Source organism: Macrotis lagotis, chromosome X, assembly GCF_037893015.1.
Source record: "Macrotis lagotis isolate mMagLag1 chromosome X, bilby.v1.9.chrom.fasta, whole genome shotgun sequence".
NCBI lineage: Eukaryota > Metazoa > Chordata > Mammalia > Peramelemorphia > Peramelidae > Macrotis > Macrotis lagotis.
In genome coordinates this window covers 603,243,292-603,258,915 of record NC_133666.1, presented here as the reverse complement: position 1 = coordinate 603,258,915, position 15,624 = coordinate 603,243,292, and the positions used below count along the sequence as shown (strand labels likewise).

Genomic DNA, 15,624 nt, shown 5'->3' with positions numbered 1-15,624 from the left:
CTCTATCCACTGTACCACCTAGCCACCTCTTTCACCTATTTTTCTGAAGAGTTTATATAGAATTGGAACCAATTGTTCCTTAAATATTTGATAGAATTCACTTGTGAATCCATCTGGCCCTGGAGATTTTTCTTAGGGAGTTCAATAATGGCTTGTTGAATTTCTTTTTCTGAGATAGGCTTATTGAGGTTTTTAATTTCCTGTTCATTTAATATGGGCAACTTATATTTTTGTAAATATTCATCCATTTCACTTAGGTTGTTCAAATTTGTTGGCATAGAGTTGGGTAAAATAATTCTGAATTGTTACTTTAAATTCCTCCTCATTGGTGGTGAGTTCTTCTTTATCATTCATGATACTAGCAATTTGATTTTCTTCTTTCTTTTTTTTGAATCAAATTGACTAGAGGTTTATCAGTTATATTGTTTTTTCCATAAAACCAGCTCTTGGTTTTATTCATTAGTTCAGTAGTTTTCTTGCTTTCGATTTTATCAATTTCTCCTTTAAGTTTTAGAATTTCTAATTTTTTATTTAATTGGGGGTTTTGATTTGTTCTTTCTCCAATTTTTTTAGTTGTGTATTTAGTTCATTGATTTCTTCTTTCTCTACTTTATTCATGTAAGCATTAAAACATATAATATATACCAGGACACCTGCCTTGAATGTAAACCTTAGGTTTTGGTATGCTGCTTCATTATTGTCATTATTTAGGATGAAATAATTAATTCTTTCTATAATTTATTGCTTGATTGAACACCTGAGATTTAGTCTCATTTTGTATTTGTCCAATTGTATTTTCCAAGAATTTGTTTTCTTGTTGCAAGGTTGTTAATTTTGTCTTGGGTTTCTTTTCCCAATTTTTTCCAGTTGATTTTTAAACTCCTTCCTGATTTCTTCAAGGAAGTCTTTTTTTTTTTTTTTGGTTGGAGACCAATTCGTATTCTTTTCAGAAGTGCTAGATCTCTGGGTTAGAATCTATTTCTTCTAAATAGTTCTCCATGTCCCCCCAATCGCTGGTCTTTCTTCCTAGGATTTTGTATTGGGGGGGGGAGGGACTGGCTCTCAGAAGTTTGCTTTTGAAGATCTTAGAGGCTTTGTTCACTTGGTTTAGTAATTCCAAAGGTTAGCCAGTAGGGAGCACTGGTTGCTTTCTCTGGAGTGGTTGAGGTCCTCAGCAACAGTTTCTGAGTTGACCTTGAACAATGCGCTGAGTCCTAGGGGAGGGAGTTAATCTCTCTTTCCCTTGAGTGAACTCTATTTCCCACACCTTAGCCTGAGGGGATGGGGGTTCTTTATTATTTGTTCTGGGCAAAGGGCTCCACTGAAAGTATGGAGCTCAGGTTTCTGGGCCAGCTCATTGTTCTCCAGGTGTGCTCTGAAACTCTGTGCTGGAATTCACCCTCCTGTAGCTCCTCTCTCTCCCTCCAAAGACTCTGCAGCTAAAGTTGGATCTTGCACCCACCACTCACAAAAGTCTCTGAAGCTGAGGCTAGTCTTCTGGCTTCCCCCAGTTGCTGTCCCTGCACTGACCCTCTGCTTTCATCTCCTGGTTCACCCATGGTCCTGAGACAAACGTTCCTGGTAGGTGTTCTTCTCCTGGCTTCTCTTTCTGAGTTTTGTCAATGGAATTTCTATTAAGAAGTTTCTTTTGTGTTATTTTTGAGGGGAAAGAGGAGCACTTAACACAATGCCTTTCTTCTCTCTGCCAACTTGACTGGAAGTCCTCTAAGGTGATTCCTAAGTGGCCTTAAGGTCATTCTTTAAGAAATTTCTAGGCAGGATTTACTATTAATGGTAGACTTCATGATTTTCTGAAGTCCTTTCCAATGTTAAGATTTTTTGATTTCATGAATAAAGAAAAAGAAATGAGGCAAAAAGAAAACATGGCTTAGTGGAAAGAATACTTTGGAATACTAGAGGACTGGGTTTAAACCCCAGCTCTATTGTTTACTACTTGTGTGACCTTGAGAAAAATTACTTCACCTCACCATACCTCACTTCTTTTTGAAAAAATGAACATATTGACTTAAATAATTTCTAAGTCCCCATTCAATTATAAATCCCATGATGCTATGATCATCTCTATAGAAATTCATAGAAAGGAAAGAAAAACATGAATTAGTTTTGTTGGACCTTGAAGAATGTGGCAACATTTGTATCAGGATTAAGGAAGAAGATAGAGAAATGGATAAACAGCATGAGCAAAGCCACTTCCCAAGCCATCTGATAATATGGCATGGGAGAAAGGGCAAAAGGACCCATAGTGGAGCTGGGTTTAACTAGAAGAGAGCTTCAGGCAGGTCTTGTATCTGGAGACAGATTTCCTGATGCAGTAATAAGGTAGGATCAAGCAATCCCCAGCTCTGCTTCCTATCTAGGGCCTTCTCTTTGATACAGTAATCATTTGTCAGTAGTTATTCCTCTATTTTACAAGGTACCATCAAGAACATAACGACTAATGCATCATAAAATGCCAAATAAAAAAAATAATTACATGTTCCTGAGTGTGCTCACTGGTTATCCTTGAAAATATCAAATCATTCCAATGACTTGCTCGATAATGTGACTTTTTCCTTTAATTTCATGATAATGTTCCAATTTACTAGTCAGAAAACTCTCCCACATTCCCACAGTCATGGCAGGGTGGATATTTTAGGCAGTTTTGACAGTATAATTAGGGTTATTAAGAGGATATTTGTTTCCTATAAGCTCAATAATAATACCTTGAAGTTAAAATATAGGTTTATTAGGAAAGCTCAAAGCGCTTTGTCAGGAAGTATTATTCTTTCAAATGAGGGGGTCTAAGGCACTGATGTAAATAACTAGAGAGTTTGAAGTTAAGGCTGAATGATCAATTATTGGGAGTATTATAGAAAACATAACAGCTTTAGAGGAGGAGAAGACTAGATGATCTTTTAGAGTCTTTTCAGTTCTGAGATTGTATGATTCTGCTTTAGCTAAGGTAGGATGGTTAGATACAGGTTGAGCCAATTGATTGGTCTATCAGTTAACAATCATGTATTTACCAGATGTCAGGCACATATAGTATTTTTTCTTTTTTATTATTTTATAAATATTTTATTTGCTTTTCCAATTACATAGCTTGATAGTTTCTACCAAACATTTTTTCTTGCAAGGTTTTGAGTTTTACAATTTTTCTCCCTCTCCCCCTAACAAGCACATATAGTATTTAAGTATTTCCTAAGTGCCAGGGATACAAAGAAAAAAGAAGTGAAAATAGTCTTTCTGCCTTTTAGGAGTTTTCATTCTAATTGGAGACTATCTATCTATCTATCTATCTGTACCTATCTATCTAGATCTGTCTGTCTGTCATCTCTCTCTCTATCTCTCTCTCTCGTTTCTCTGTTTCTCTGTCTTTCTTTCTCTGTCTCTCTCTGTTTCTGTCTCTCTGTCTCTGTCTCTATCTCTGTCTCTGTCTCTGTCTCTGTCTCTGTCTCTCTCTCTCTCTGTCTCTTTCTAATTACCTACCTATCTATAATATATTTCAGAGTAAATGGAAATTGAATGCAGAAGGGAAGACACCAGCAGCTGGGGAGATTGGGAAAGAGGCTATTATAAAAGCTAAAATAGATCACTTCAATTACTTGGTATTGACAAGACTTTGCATGATTGTAATTCAATCAGGATGAGTAAGAAAACATTTGTATGGGTGGGGATGACTTTTTAATCAAATATCTCTGATAAGGTGCTAAAATATATAGCCAATTAACAGTTTTAAAATAAAAACAGAATTGTTTTCACTGTAATACTATTGTATTCCACTCCTAGGTAGTCCAGGCTCTCTAGTGTGCTGTGGAGACAGGGTCATGGAGAGGGAAGGATTTGCTCAATCTTTACAATATATTATCAGGTGTATTGGGAGTAAGAACATAGACCGATGACTTGAAACCAAATATGCAACCAGCAACAAATTCTGAGAACCTCAAACCAAAGATTTGTTTTTCTGTTGAAGACACAAAAGCAAAAGAAATGGAATAGAATGTTCTATTCCAGGTCTGGTGATCCATGGTTAGATAGATCCCTTCCAGCTCTGACCTACAGCCCTATTCATCTCTTTTTAACAACTTAATCCCAAATCTGTATAAAATATGACCAACCTACCATGTTAGGAAAGAAGGGAAGGAGAGTTCTTAGTGCAAAAGTGCCATGTCCCATCATTAAAGTGGTGGAAGTCCAAGATTAATGTTGAGCTGTACAAGTTGGAACTAAGGACACGATGTTTGGACAATTTTTACAGTAAATTATTAAATCCAAATATGCAAGCAGAAGCAAATTCTGAGAATCCCAAAGCTGAAGCATTACCAAGGAAGCATCTTAAGGACACCAAAGGACAGAGAATGGACTAAATGCAGTCTTAAATTCCTTCTAATTCTAATGTTCTATTTTTTAAAGGTCTCTTCTAGCATTTAAATTCCACCTTCTGAGTACCTTTCCATCTGTAACATTCTAAATTCATCATTCTAACATTTAACTTTCTATGATCTAAGTTCCTTTACATCTGACATTTTATGTTCTAAGTTTCCTTCCATCTCAAACATTCTAGGTTCATCATTTTAGCATATAACTTTCTATGCTCTAAGTTTCCTTACATTTCTGACATGTTCTTTGTTTTGATATTTCATGTTCTGAGTTGTCTTACAACTCTGACATTTTATGGTCTAAGGTACCTTCCATCTCTGTTACCTATGGTTCAAGTCTCTTCTACCACTGATAATCCAGGAGTTTAGGATAACCCCAGGATGTACTAGAGACAGCTTATATTGACTGAGAGTTTATTTTAAGATTTTGAATGTGAGAATTTACACCTATTTACAGCTCTGAAATCATCAAACACTACAAAATAGAACAATTTATTGTGGTTTGCCTAGATTTAAGAAAGTGATAAAGAAAATGTTTATAGCATCTTTTAACCTTAAAAACTGAGTCATTGGTACATTTCTACGCCCCCCCCCCCCAAGCCCTGAGCCTATTGTAAAACATTTGACAACATAGTCCTGATTAGATAAACTTTGCAATTCTATAAAAGTTGCAGTGATACTGGGTCCTATTGACACAACTCCATATCAGGAAAGAAGAGGGTTCTATAGCTTTATGTCACACAGTATAAATACACTTAAAATCTTCATGGACAGATCTCCTGACTGTTCCACTAGGTAAGCTGTTTTGACAACTTGAATAAATAACTGATAACACTTTTTATTAATTAGATTGTTCTGTTCCTTTGGCTATTGTTTGCTTCCTTTATTCTCAGAACCTTCCCCACCAATGAACTTGACTCCTTCATCATGCCAGCTTTCATTGGTTCTTGGTTTATTTCCTTTAAATTAGTTTTCTAAATGAAATTCAATACTGAAAGAAAAGAAGAGGGAAGTGATAGAGAGAAAGAAAGAAATATTTTCTCTAGGTGTTCCTCAAATTTCCATTTCAGTCAGTTATCCAGTCGGACAGTAATGATTTACTGTCTATGAAATTTTGTGCTGTGAGGCTCTGTGCTAAGCTCTGTGAGTATATAAGAAAGGCAAAAGACTGTTTCTAATTTCAAAGAACTCATAATCTTTTTGGGGAGATGACTTACAAACAATTGTATGTAAGCAAGACATATATATATATATATATATATATATATATATATATATATACAGGTAAACTAGAGATAATTAACAGAAAGGAGGTGGTCAAATTAAATGGAATTGAGAAGATCTCTAATAGAAAATAGGGGCAGGGGAATTTCAGAAAAAAACAAGAAAGACTTACGTGAACTGATGCTGAAGGAAGTGAACAGAACCAAGAGAATATGGTACACAGTAACAACCACATTGTGTGATGATTAACTATGATAGATTTAGCTCTTCTCAGCAATACAGTGATCCAAGAAAATTTCAAAAGATTTGTGATGGAAAATGTCATTAACATCCAAAGAAAGAAATATGAGGTCTGAATGCAGATCAAAGAATACAATTTTCACCTTTTTTTTGTTTTTCATGACTTTTCCCTTTTGTTTTGTTTCTTCTTCACATCATAATTAATATATAAATATGTTTAACATGATTGTACATGTACAACCTATATCAAATTGCTTACCATCTGGGGAGGGGATGTGGAAGGGAGGGAGAAAAATTCAGAATTCAAAATCTTACAAAAATGAATGTTGAAATATGTCTTTATGTGTAATTGAAAAAAATACTATTTACTTAAAAAAAGTAAGATTTTAATTGAGTCATGAAGGAAGCCAGGAGGCAGAGATGAAGAGGGAAAAAATTCAAGTCATGGACAGGGATTAGAGCTGTGATCTTATTGACACAGGGAACTTCCAGGTAAGGAAATTTCCAAATAAGGCAATTAATGGTAAAATGAATAAAATGGTGAGACTGTAGTCAGGAAGACCTGAGTGAAAATCCAAATCTGGAACTCATATGCTTTCTAATTGTGTCATCCTGAGCATGAATTTATTCATCTGTAAAATGAGGATATTAGTAGCACTTTTCTTTCAGAGTTAATTTGAAGATTTCTTAATGTAATATTTGTAAGCATGCTTAGTACAATGCTTGGAACATAGACATTAAATAAATATTAGCTATTGTTATTAGTTATAATACACTATTGACATTTAAATAGCATTTTGAGATTTGGCAAAATATTTTTCCCTGAAATTCTCTGAGAAGTAGTTTAGTTTGGTCTTTTTTTTTTCCCCTCCCATGAGAGTGGTAGTTTAATCTATGACAGTTGATTAACTTTCTGGTGGAGAAAGTACAGTCAGAGAAAAAAAAGTAGATCAGTATTTATTGCCTCCAAATAAGAAGAGTCTAAGAGACAGAGAAGAAACTATTTTAAAAAAGCACTGGGAGCAATTAGGAAAATGTGGAATATCTTAAAGTACAAGAGTGAATCAGTCAATAGTATGAGAATATTTAAAAAAGACTTTAAATTTAGAAATTGCAAAGTGACTTTTTGAGTTAGTTTTAGTACAAGCAAGGAAGTGGAAGGCAGATTGTAAGAACTGTAAGAGTGAGCAGATGTTGAGAAAGTGAATTAGCCAAGTATAAACAACTTTTTCAAGAGGTTTAACAGAGAAAAGTGAGGGCTAACACAAATTAGATTTAAGGTTAGGAGAAGAGAGAGATCATAGATTTAGATCTGGAAGGGAAGTTAGAAGTCATTAAGTACAATTCCTTTATTTTGTAGTCCCAGAAACTGAGATTCAGGATGGTTAAGAGATTTACCCAGTCACATAAATAGTAAGTATCTGAGGTGGGATTTGAACCCAAGTCTTCCTGACTTCAAGTTTAGCATTCATCTAATAAACCACACTGCCTTTCAGAGAGTGATACAACAACTTAATTTGGATAAAGTGGAAGAGGAAATGTGTGTGTGTGTGTGTGTGTGTGTGTGTGTGTGTGTGTGAGAGAGAGTGAGAGAGCGAGAGAGAGAGAAAGAGAGAGACAGAGAGACAGAGAGAGACAGAGAGACAGATACAGAGAGACAGACAGAGAGGAAGAGAGAAGAGAGACAGAAGAATACAGAGAGAGACAGATAGACACAGAGATAGTGAGACAGACAGGAGAGAGCATGGAATAGTGGAATGGTGGAAAGAGTGTTAGTCTTGGAGACAGACATAGATTCAAATCCCACTGTGGGCAAATCAATTAACCTCTAAACATCAGGGTTTTTCCCCATGTTTCAAAAGAGGGTTTTTATAATAATAAAATAATATCCTTAAGGCATAAATGCCAACTTATGGGTATTAATGATGAAGGGAAGAATTTAAAAGACATGTTTTAAGTTTGAGGAAATTTGGAGCTCTTTGTGAATACATGGAAAAGAGGTATTAGACACAGGATTCATATATTTATATTTATATACATATATAGTATATAAACACACACATATATATATGACATATATAGATATGTGTGCATATCCATATATCATGATTATTGTATTAGATTTTGGACAAGTCAGGAAGGAATAGGTGCAGAGATGCTTGTAGGCAGATTAGTCTTTTTGAAATGTATTTTTATCTATTTTGTTAAATACTTCTCAATTACATGTAAAAATGTAGCATTCATTTAAAAAAATTTTAGTTCCAAATTCACTCGTTCCCTCCCACTGTCTTGAGAATGTATTAATTATATATGTGAAGTAATGCAAAACATTTTTCATATTAGCCATGTTGCAAAAGAAAACACAAACAAGAAGAATAAAGATTTTAAAAGCATGCTTCTTTCTTCACTTTGAGTTCATTAGTTCTGTCTCTAGAAGTAGATAGCATTTTTCATCATGTATCTTACTGTATACAATGTTTTCCTAATTCTTCTTGCCTCATTGTCTATCAGTTTATATGAGACTTCCTAGTTTTGTTTTTTTTTTCCACTTAAGTCATCCTACTCATCATTTCTTATAGCACAATAATATCCCATCACAATCATATACTGTAATTGATTCAGTCATTTCCAAATTGGTGGGCATAGAAGGAATTCATCATAAGGGGAATGGGGATATCTCTGCAGTGATTGAAGGAAAGGAAGAGGATATTGAGAAATTGGGGATGTGTAGATTTGTACTTCTGATCTTCTTATAAATATAAACGACAACTTAGTGTGTAAAACCAAAAAAAATGTGTACCTTACAAGAATTATTCTCCTCTTTTTTCATATAAGAAAAGTAAGAATAAAAAAAATAGCATTTAACCACATTCCAATTACACTGATATAGATTGTGACCCTTGTAATGCCTTCTGATCTTGTTCACTTTTTCTTTATATCTTTTCTTGTATCTTTTCTACAGGATCAATACAATATGCTGGTGTAAATGTAGCATTTGAATATTTTTCTGTCATTCCTCACTCTTACTATATAATATGATTTTTTTGTTTGCCTTTGTGAGTCTCACTTTTTCTCCAGGAGCTTTTAATTCGTTAGTCTCAGACTTTCACTCTATGATTTAACAAAAAGGATTGTTAGTAGGTCAGTCCCTTGGTGTGCTCTTATTATTATTATTTTTTTACTGAACAGTGACGCATATAGACATTAAGCATTATGGCTTTATCTGAGTGCTTAGATATCCACTGGAAGACAAGAAAACATAAGATTGCTAACAGGGCAGTCCCATTCTTCTTGAATGTATATCATCTGAATAACTTGTTTTAATAGAGACACAATTCACGTCTTTTTTCCCCTCTATATCTTAGTTTTAATTCCTTGATCCTCTTCTGATCAGCACCAGGGGTCACATGCATGGTCCCCTTCTCTTATCTAGAAGCATACTACTCAATAGATTCATTGTCCCTTGACAAAAGACTAGATACTAGATATCTTAACTCTTGAATTTCATTTTCTAAAGAAAAATCCTAAGATGGACACTGCCCAGAAAATCACTTTTTCTTTCTAAAAGACTAAATTTTCAGGTCAGATATTACCTGTCTTTTACATAAATCTGCTTTCTAGAACTGTCACTCTAGAACTGGGATCATTGAAAAAGCAAGGAGTTCTTGACATTCCTCTAAATGCTAGAGCTCAATATCTTTCTCCTTAGGTAAAATGATTTTCCTATCCATGACTGTCACACATCAGAGTCTCCAATAATCTCTCCAAGACTGAGATACCACGAATTTTTGTTGCTTTATCACTGCCCTAGCTATTACCAAGAATCTTTCATCTTTGTAATATTTTGCCGTGAGGCTCTCCTTTTCATCATTGGCATGTGGTTCAGAGTATATGATTCACATATACTGTAATCAAAGGCAGCCATAGATAATTGTTGACATGCCAGGATATTTTTTTGGGACCTGATAACAAATGACTAGGTTCATTTTGTCCATATTCTGATGCTTTCCTTCCTAAAAACTACATTAATTTCTTATCGTCTCTCTGCTCTGGCCCACATTGGTGAGTGATTGGGTGGGTGAGAGTGTTGTGGTATATAATATTCCCCTCTTTAATGACACCTTTCCAAACTGCTAAAATGCAACAGGGTGTGAATCACTAATTACAATGCTGCTATATTAAAAGCATAAGTAGACAGACCTCCCATAAGAAATCACTATAGTTTTTAGGAAAGAAAGCATCCTTAGTCAGCATATGGCCAGAACAATCCCAGTCATTCATTAACAGGTCCCAAAAAGATATCCTGTCAACATTGTCTAGGGGTTGGTGTTAGCAACAAAGCCAATGTTAGTCAGAAAATCCTGAAGAGGCTGTGAAGTAAATATACTTATTCTATATTAAGAAAGAGTTCCAGGCCCAATATACAGATATACATTCATGAAGTTGAAGAATGTTATTGCTCAGGAATTCACATTTGTCTTTATATGTGCCACATGGGTTGCTATTTCTATATTATATTGGGGGTGCAAACACTAATATTAGGAAAAAGAGAAAAGAAGTGTATTTGAAGAATTCTTTGTAGAGATGATGGGACTTGATCTGGACTATGAAAGATAGCCTTAGAATAAGTTAAAGAGTGAAAAGGAGAGAAGACATAATAACTTCGGAGTCACAAATAGACACAAACTTTTTATTGAATAGAATATTAACTTTCCTAGTAATTTTCACAATTACATAATCACAGAATCACAAAACGTTTGAATATTAGAGTTGGAAGGGATCTCAGATACTATATTTCAACCTATATTAGTGCAGGATTCCTACAAAATCCCTAAAAATATCTAAGTCTTTACTTTCAGACATTTATTTGATAGAAGGGAAGAATTTAAGTCCTAAGGTAGCTTATTCCTCCATAACTCATTTTTAGTATTTTTTCCCTTTGAACTTTGTTTTTCTGTAACTTCTACCTTTTTTTTTCTTACTTCTATATCTGCTGTTCAGATTCAGTGTAAGTCAAATTCATCTTCCACATGAACTAAATACTTTGACATCTTTCATCTTCTTTCCTAGTTGTTCTCTTTTCTATGCTATACATTCATAGTTCCTTAAAGTCTTAAAGTCTTACCATCTTACCATATTAAAGTATTTCACCATATCTCTTATCTTCTTTGGAAAGTTTTTTAGCTTGTCAAAAATGTTCTGACATTTGAAACTGAACATTATAATCTAAATGTAGTTTGATTTTTCTCTCTCTCTTTTTTTTTAGGTTTTTTTTGCAAGGCAAACAAGTGGCTTGCCCAAGGCCACACAGCTAGGTAATTAGTAAGTGTCTGAGACCGGATTTGAACCCAGGTATTCCTGACTCCAAGGACGGAGCTTTATCCACTATGCCACCTAGCTGCCCCTGGTTCTTCTCTCTCTCTTGTACTGAACTCTCATAATGAAGCCTATGATAGTCTTAGGTTTGAGGCTACTGTTGTACAACATTGACTCATATTGAAACTTTAGTTCACCAAAATATTTAGATCTTTTTCAGTTGAAATATTGCCCTAAATCCACTGCCCATCCTATACTATGAAGGTAATTTTTAAAATCCTAGTAAAGGACATATAAAACATTAACTTTCCTAATATATTTCAACATGCTAAATTGTCCTAACAAATCAACAGGTATTGGAATTTCAGAGAAATCAGTAAAGTATAAAATAAAATATAAAGAAATGAACCTTTATAATAGTGTGCATTGTGTGGAGGTAAGAAAGGTCTAAATTGAAACACTTATGAGGCAAGGAGAGAACAGGGACAAGAAGAAGTAATTTTCTCAAAGGTTAATACCAGATCCAGTTCATAGAGGAGTTTCAGTCATCAAATGAGATCAGTTGCCAGGGAATTAATTGTCCTAGTTTTTAGACTATGACACAAAGAGGGATGGGAGTAGGGGAGTCACTGACAGAGGTTCACTTGAAAAGCTTCTATGGAAATCTACCCTCTTTATGTCTCATTGTTGTGTGAATTGTTTGAGTCCTTCATCTCCTTAATATAAAGACAATTTATGGAGACAAATGAAAGTTATAAGTTTCATGGGAAGGAGATAATCTAGTGACTGGAGTCCTGGACTTGAATTCAGGAAGATCTGAGTTCAAATCCAACCCCTGTCATGTAATAGTTGTGTCATCCTGGATAAAGCACTTTAATTCCCCTGGCTTCCTCAACTGTAAAATGGAGATAATAATAGCAGCAATTTCTCAGGATTGTTGTGAGGATCAAATAAGATAAAAAATTTATAAAGTACTCAGCACAATTTCTAGCACCTAGTAGATGTTATTTATTATTATTATTATTATTATTATTATTATTATTATTTAGCTACTCTGATATTTTTGAATTATCATTAATTTAATCCACTATTTTGATTTGTCAACATCTTATTTCCATCCTTATTCTGTTAATTAATCCTTAATTAGCTTTCCCAGCTTAATGTCTTTGAAAAATCTGCAAAGTTGCTAATGCCTGCATCCAAGTCACGATTAAAAAAAATTCTGACCAGCAAAGAGTCAAGGATGGATCATTAGGACATTTCATCAAATACTTCCCTTTAAGTTGACAATCTCCTTTCTTCATCTTATAGAAAAGCAAATTGATAGTCCTATAATTTGCCTGAGGATGCAAGATGCATTTGGATTTGACCAAATCCAAAATAGCAATAACATTTATTAAGTTCCTGATGTATATGGCACATTGTAATAAGTACTAGGGAAGATATAAGATGCAGTTCCTTCCATTACATTGTTTATAGACCAGTAGGAAAATTGGACACTAACACACATAGCTATACTGCTTATAAATATATATATCTTTATTGTTCATATAGCTATATACATATGTGCAGTATTGTTACCATATATTACAGGCCAACTTTAGGAGCAAGTTAATGAAGAGAAAGTATCACATTGTCAAACAAGAGTAATTACTGTTCATTCTTAGTAGACTGCAAGCTTTTTGAAGACAAAGTGAAGTAATATTTACTGTATGAGATACTTTGCCAAGTGTTAGAAATACTAGGTTAAAGACTAAATTTTAAATATATAAATAATCTAGAAATACAAGCAAGAAAGATGGGGGTGTTCTTAAGGAGCTTACATTCTAATTGTAGAAGACAACATGTAAAACAGATTAAAGAAGGGAATGGAGAAAGACTAAATGAGAATGGATAGCTATTCTGGTTCCATCTTCAACACATAGCTTCCAGGAAAAATCAACCAATGGGAGAAGGATGCTTGTAGGGGAAGAGGAAGAATGCAAATTAGACAATATGGTGATGTCCAGAGAAAGAAAGATGACTGGTCTTTCCTCAAAATGAATGCTCAGCTCTACATCACCAGTGGGGTACAAATTGTAATTTCTTGACAAAATCTTGTTGCTGAATTCTCTTAGGTTGAACATGTTTTCTTCCTCCTCAAAGTTCTATTAGTACTTGGTCTGTATCACTTCTTTTTCTTCTGTGCCTCTACCATATCTTTCACTATCCTTTTCTTTAGTATTTAATACTTATTGCTTATGCATCTTTATTTCTCTTTTTACCTCAACTGTCATTTATTATTTATATCTATAGTATTCACAATAAAGATTCAATATTTGAGTTTCTATGGCATAACTTGGTAAGTAAAATTCTCAAAATAACTACACTGGAGCATATGACATCCTGAGAAAGTAAAACCTGAAACCTAGACCTTTAAGGGTCCAATCCATGTTTCTGAGATCATAGAAACCATTTTATCTCAGTGTTTAAAAGTCTTCAGGGATCTTTCACCTGAATACATCCATTTTTGAAGTAAGAATTCCCATTTTGGTTTCTAACCAGTGGGTTCAGTCTAAGATCACTGTGTCTCAGTTCTTCTCTTTTCTGCTCCTGTAGTCCTTAGTTCAGAGAACTGGAACCCCATGTATTGATTGTCACTCTTTCTACACCCTGTATCCATACTTAACTCTTAGCAAATTCGTTTACATGTTAGCCATGGACCTAGGGAACAGTAAGTTACAGTCAACAAATATTTATTGAGCATCTTCTATGAGCCAGTCATTGTATGAAGCATTGGGGGATAGAGATAAAAATTAAAAGACAGTCCCATGGAGCTTACAATTTAAAGGGGAAAGACAACACACAAAAGGAAACTAAAAAGGGAAAGGGGAGATAAGTAACTAGTGAGGGGACATGACATTGAAATCCAGAGACATACCCAAATAGGGCAGCTGGTGAAAAAATAGGGAGAAGATTGTCCTGATTTCCCTCTTAAATGGAGGATCTCCTCTTTAAATGCTGGATCTCCTCCTTAAATGGAGAATTTTGTAGCCCCTGGTTCTGTCCTCATATCATTAAGTTCATCAGAAGGAAACAGGATTCTGAAGAGATGTGAGTACTAAGGCTGATTCAACAGAACAGGATAAAGAGATTTCCCAATGATGAGTTTCCTGGGGCAGGAAGGTAAGATGATAAAGGCCAAAGAAGTAAGAAAACATTGTTATGGATGGGACATGGATCAAATCCTTGTCTTCACACTTCCCTTCCAACTTTTGTTTAAAATAATCCTTTTCCTTTCTGATATTGCTAAGTTTTCATTGTCTTAGTTACAAGCTAAAACACAAATCGTCAAAAATAAAAAAGGTAAAAAATTATTTTCACCTTTGTGCACTCTGAAGTTCTCCTCCTCCTGGAAATTCCTGGAAGTGATTGTCCTACTACCTATGTGTTTATCAGGTCCTGAACTTGTGAGGACAGCTGCCTCACTCCAGAATGAATCTCATGTTCCTATAGTGATTTCTTTAATTCTTTTGTCATAACAAATCCTAAGGAAGATAGTATAAAGTAGATGCAATGAGTAAATCCCAGTGATTTGAAGTAGTCAGAAGACTCACAAATAGCTGTGATAAAAGTAAAATTCACTTCTGATTCCTGGTTTAGTGGTCTTTTCCTTATATCCCTAAGGAAGTCATTTGGCTCTGCCTGGGGCCATATAAACCAAGTCACTACGAACACTTCCGTGAAGCTGGTATTTTTCATGTACTGTATCTTCAGCATTGGTCTCCCATACATTTCTCTTCCTAAGGCACATCTTCAGCTGTAGGTTGGATTTTGTTTCAGAGTGATATATCCTCAGGATTTATTGTAGCATTAAAAAAATGAAGTGATTGTTAGGCAAATTCCTTCAGGTCTTATAATATTTTGGGAAGAACCCTGGACTTGGAGGCAGAAAATCTGGGTTCTAATCCTGGCTCTGTTCTTTTGAGCCTGGGCAAATCCCTTTCTCAGTTTCTTCATCTGTAATAGGGAAATGTGAGAAGGAACATGGTCTGCTCACTGATTCAAGTGCTCAAGTGAGGTAATAATAATAATAATTATAGCAATTATAGGCAACAGCAACAAAAACAAAAGCAATACTTTACCTTTACGATGTCAGTCAGATAGGGGTTTTTATTTGTCATTATCATCAAACTACTTGTCTTTGGAACAATTGAAATCAGGGAGTCACAAAATTAGATGTACCTGTAGAGATCAGTCAATTCAAGTCTTCCATTTTATAAATGAGATAACTAAGTCCCAGAAAAGGGAACTGACTTACCCAAGATTAAACAGATGGAATAATCTCTGTACTTTCTCACACCACTTTGAGTTGGTTCATTTGTCTGACTCTGTGACCTCGCTGGAGATTTTCTTGGCAGAGATATGAGACTGACTTGATAGTTCCTTCTCCAGCTTATTTTACAGATCAAGGACTGAGATAAAT

At 34.7% G+C, this 15,624-nt stretch overlaps 1 long non-coding RNA gene across 1 annotated transcript in view; it reads left to right on the top strand.

The window, feature by feature from the left end:
* The first annotated feature begins 1,324 nt into the window (after positions 1 to 1,324).
* LOC141499831 (uncharacterized) overlaps positions 1,325 to 15,624 on the top strand; it is a 191,434-nt gene continuing 177,134 nt past the window's right edge. Inside the window, exon 1 of the long non-coding RNA XR_012471772.1 lies at positions 1,325 to 1,581. This is a non-coding gene — a long non-coding RNA (uncharacterized LOC141499831). The remainder of the gene's footprint in view (positions 1,582 to 15,624) is intronic.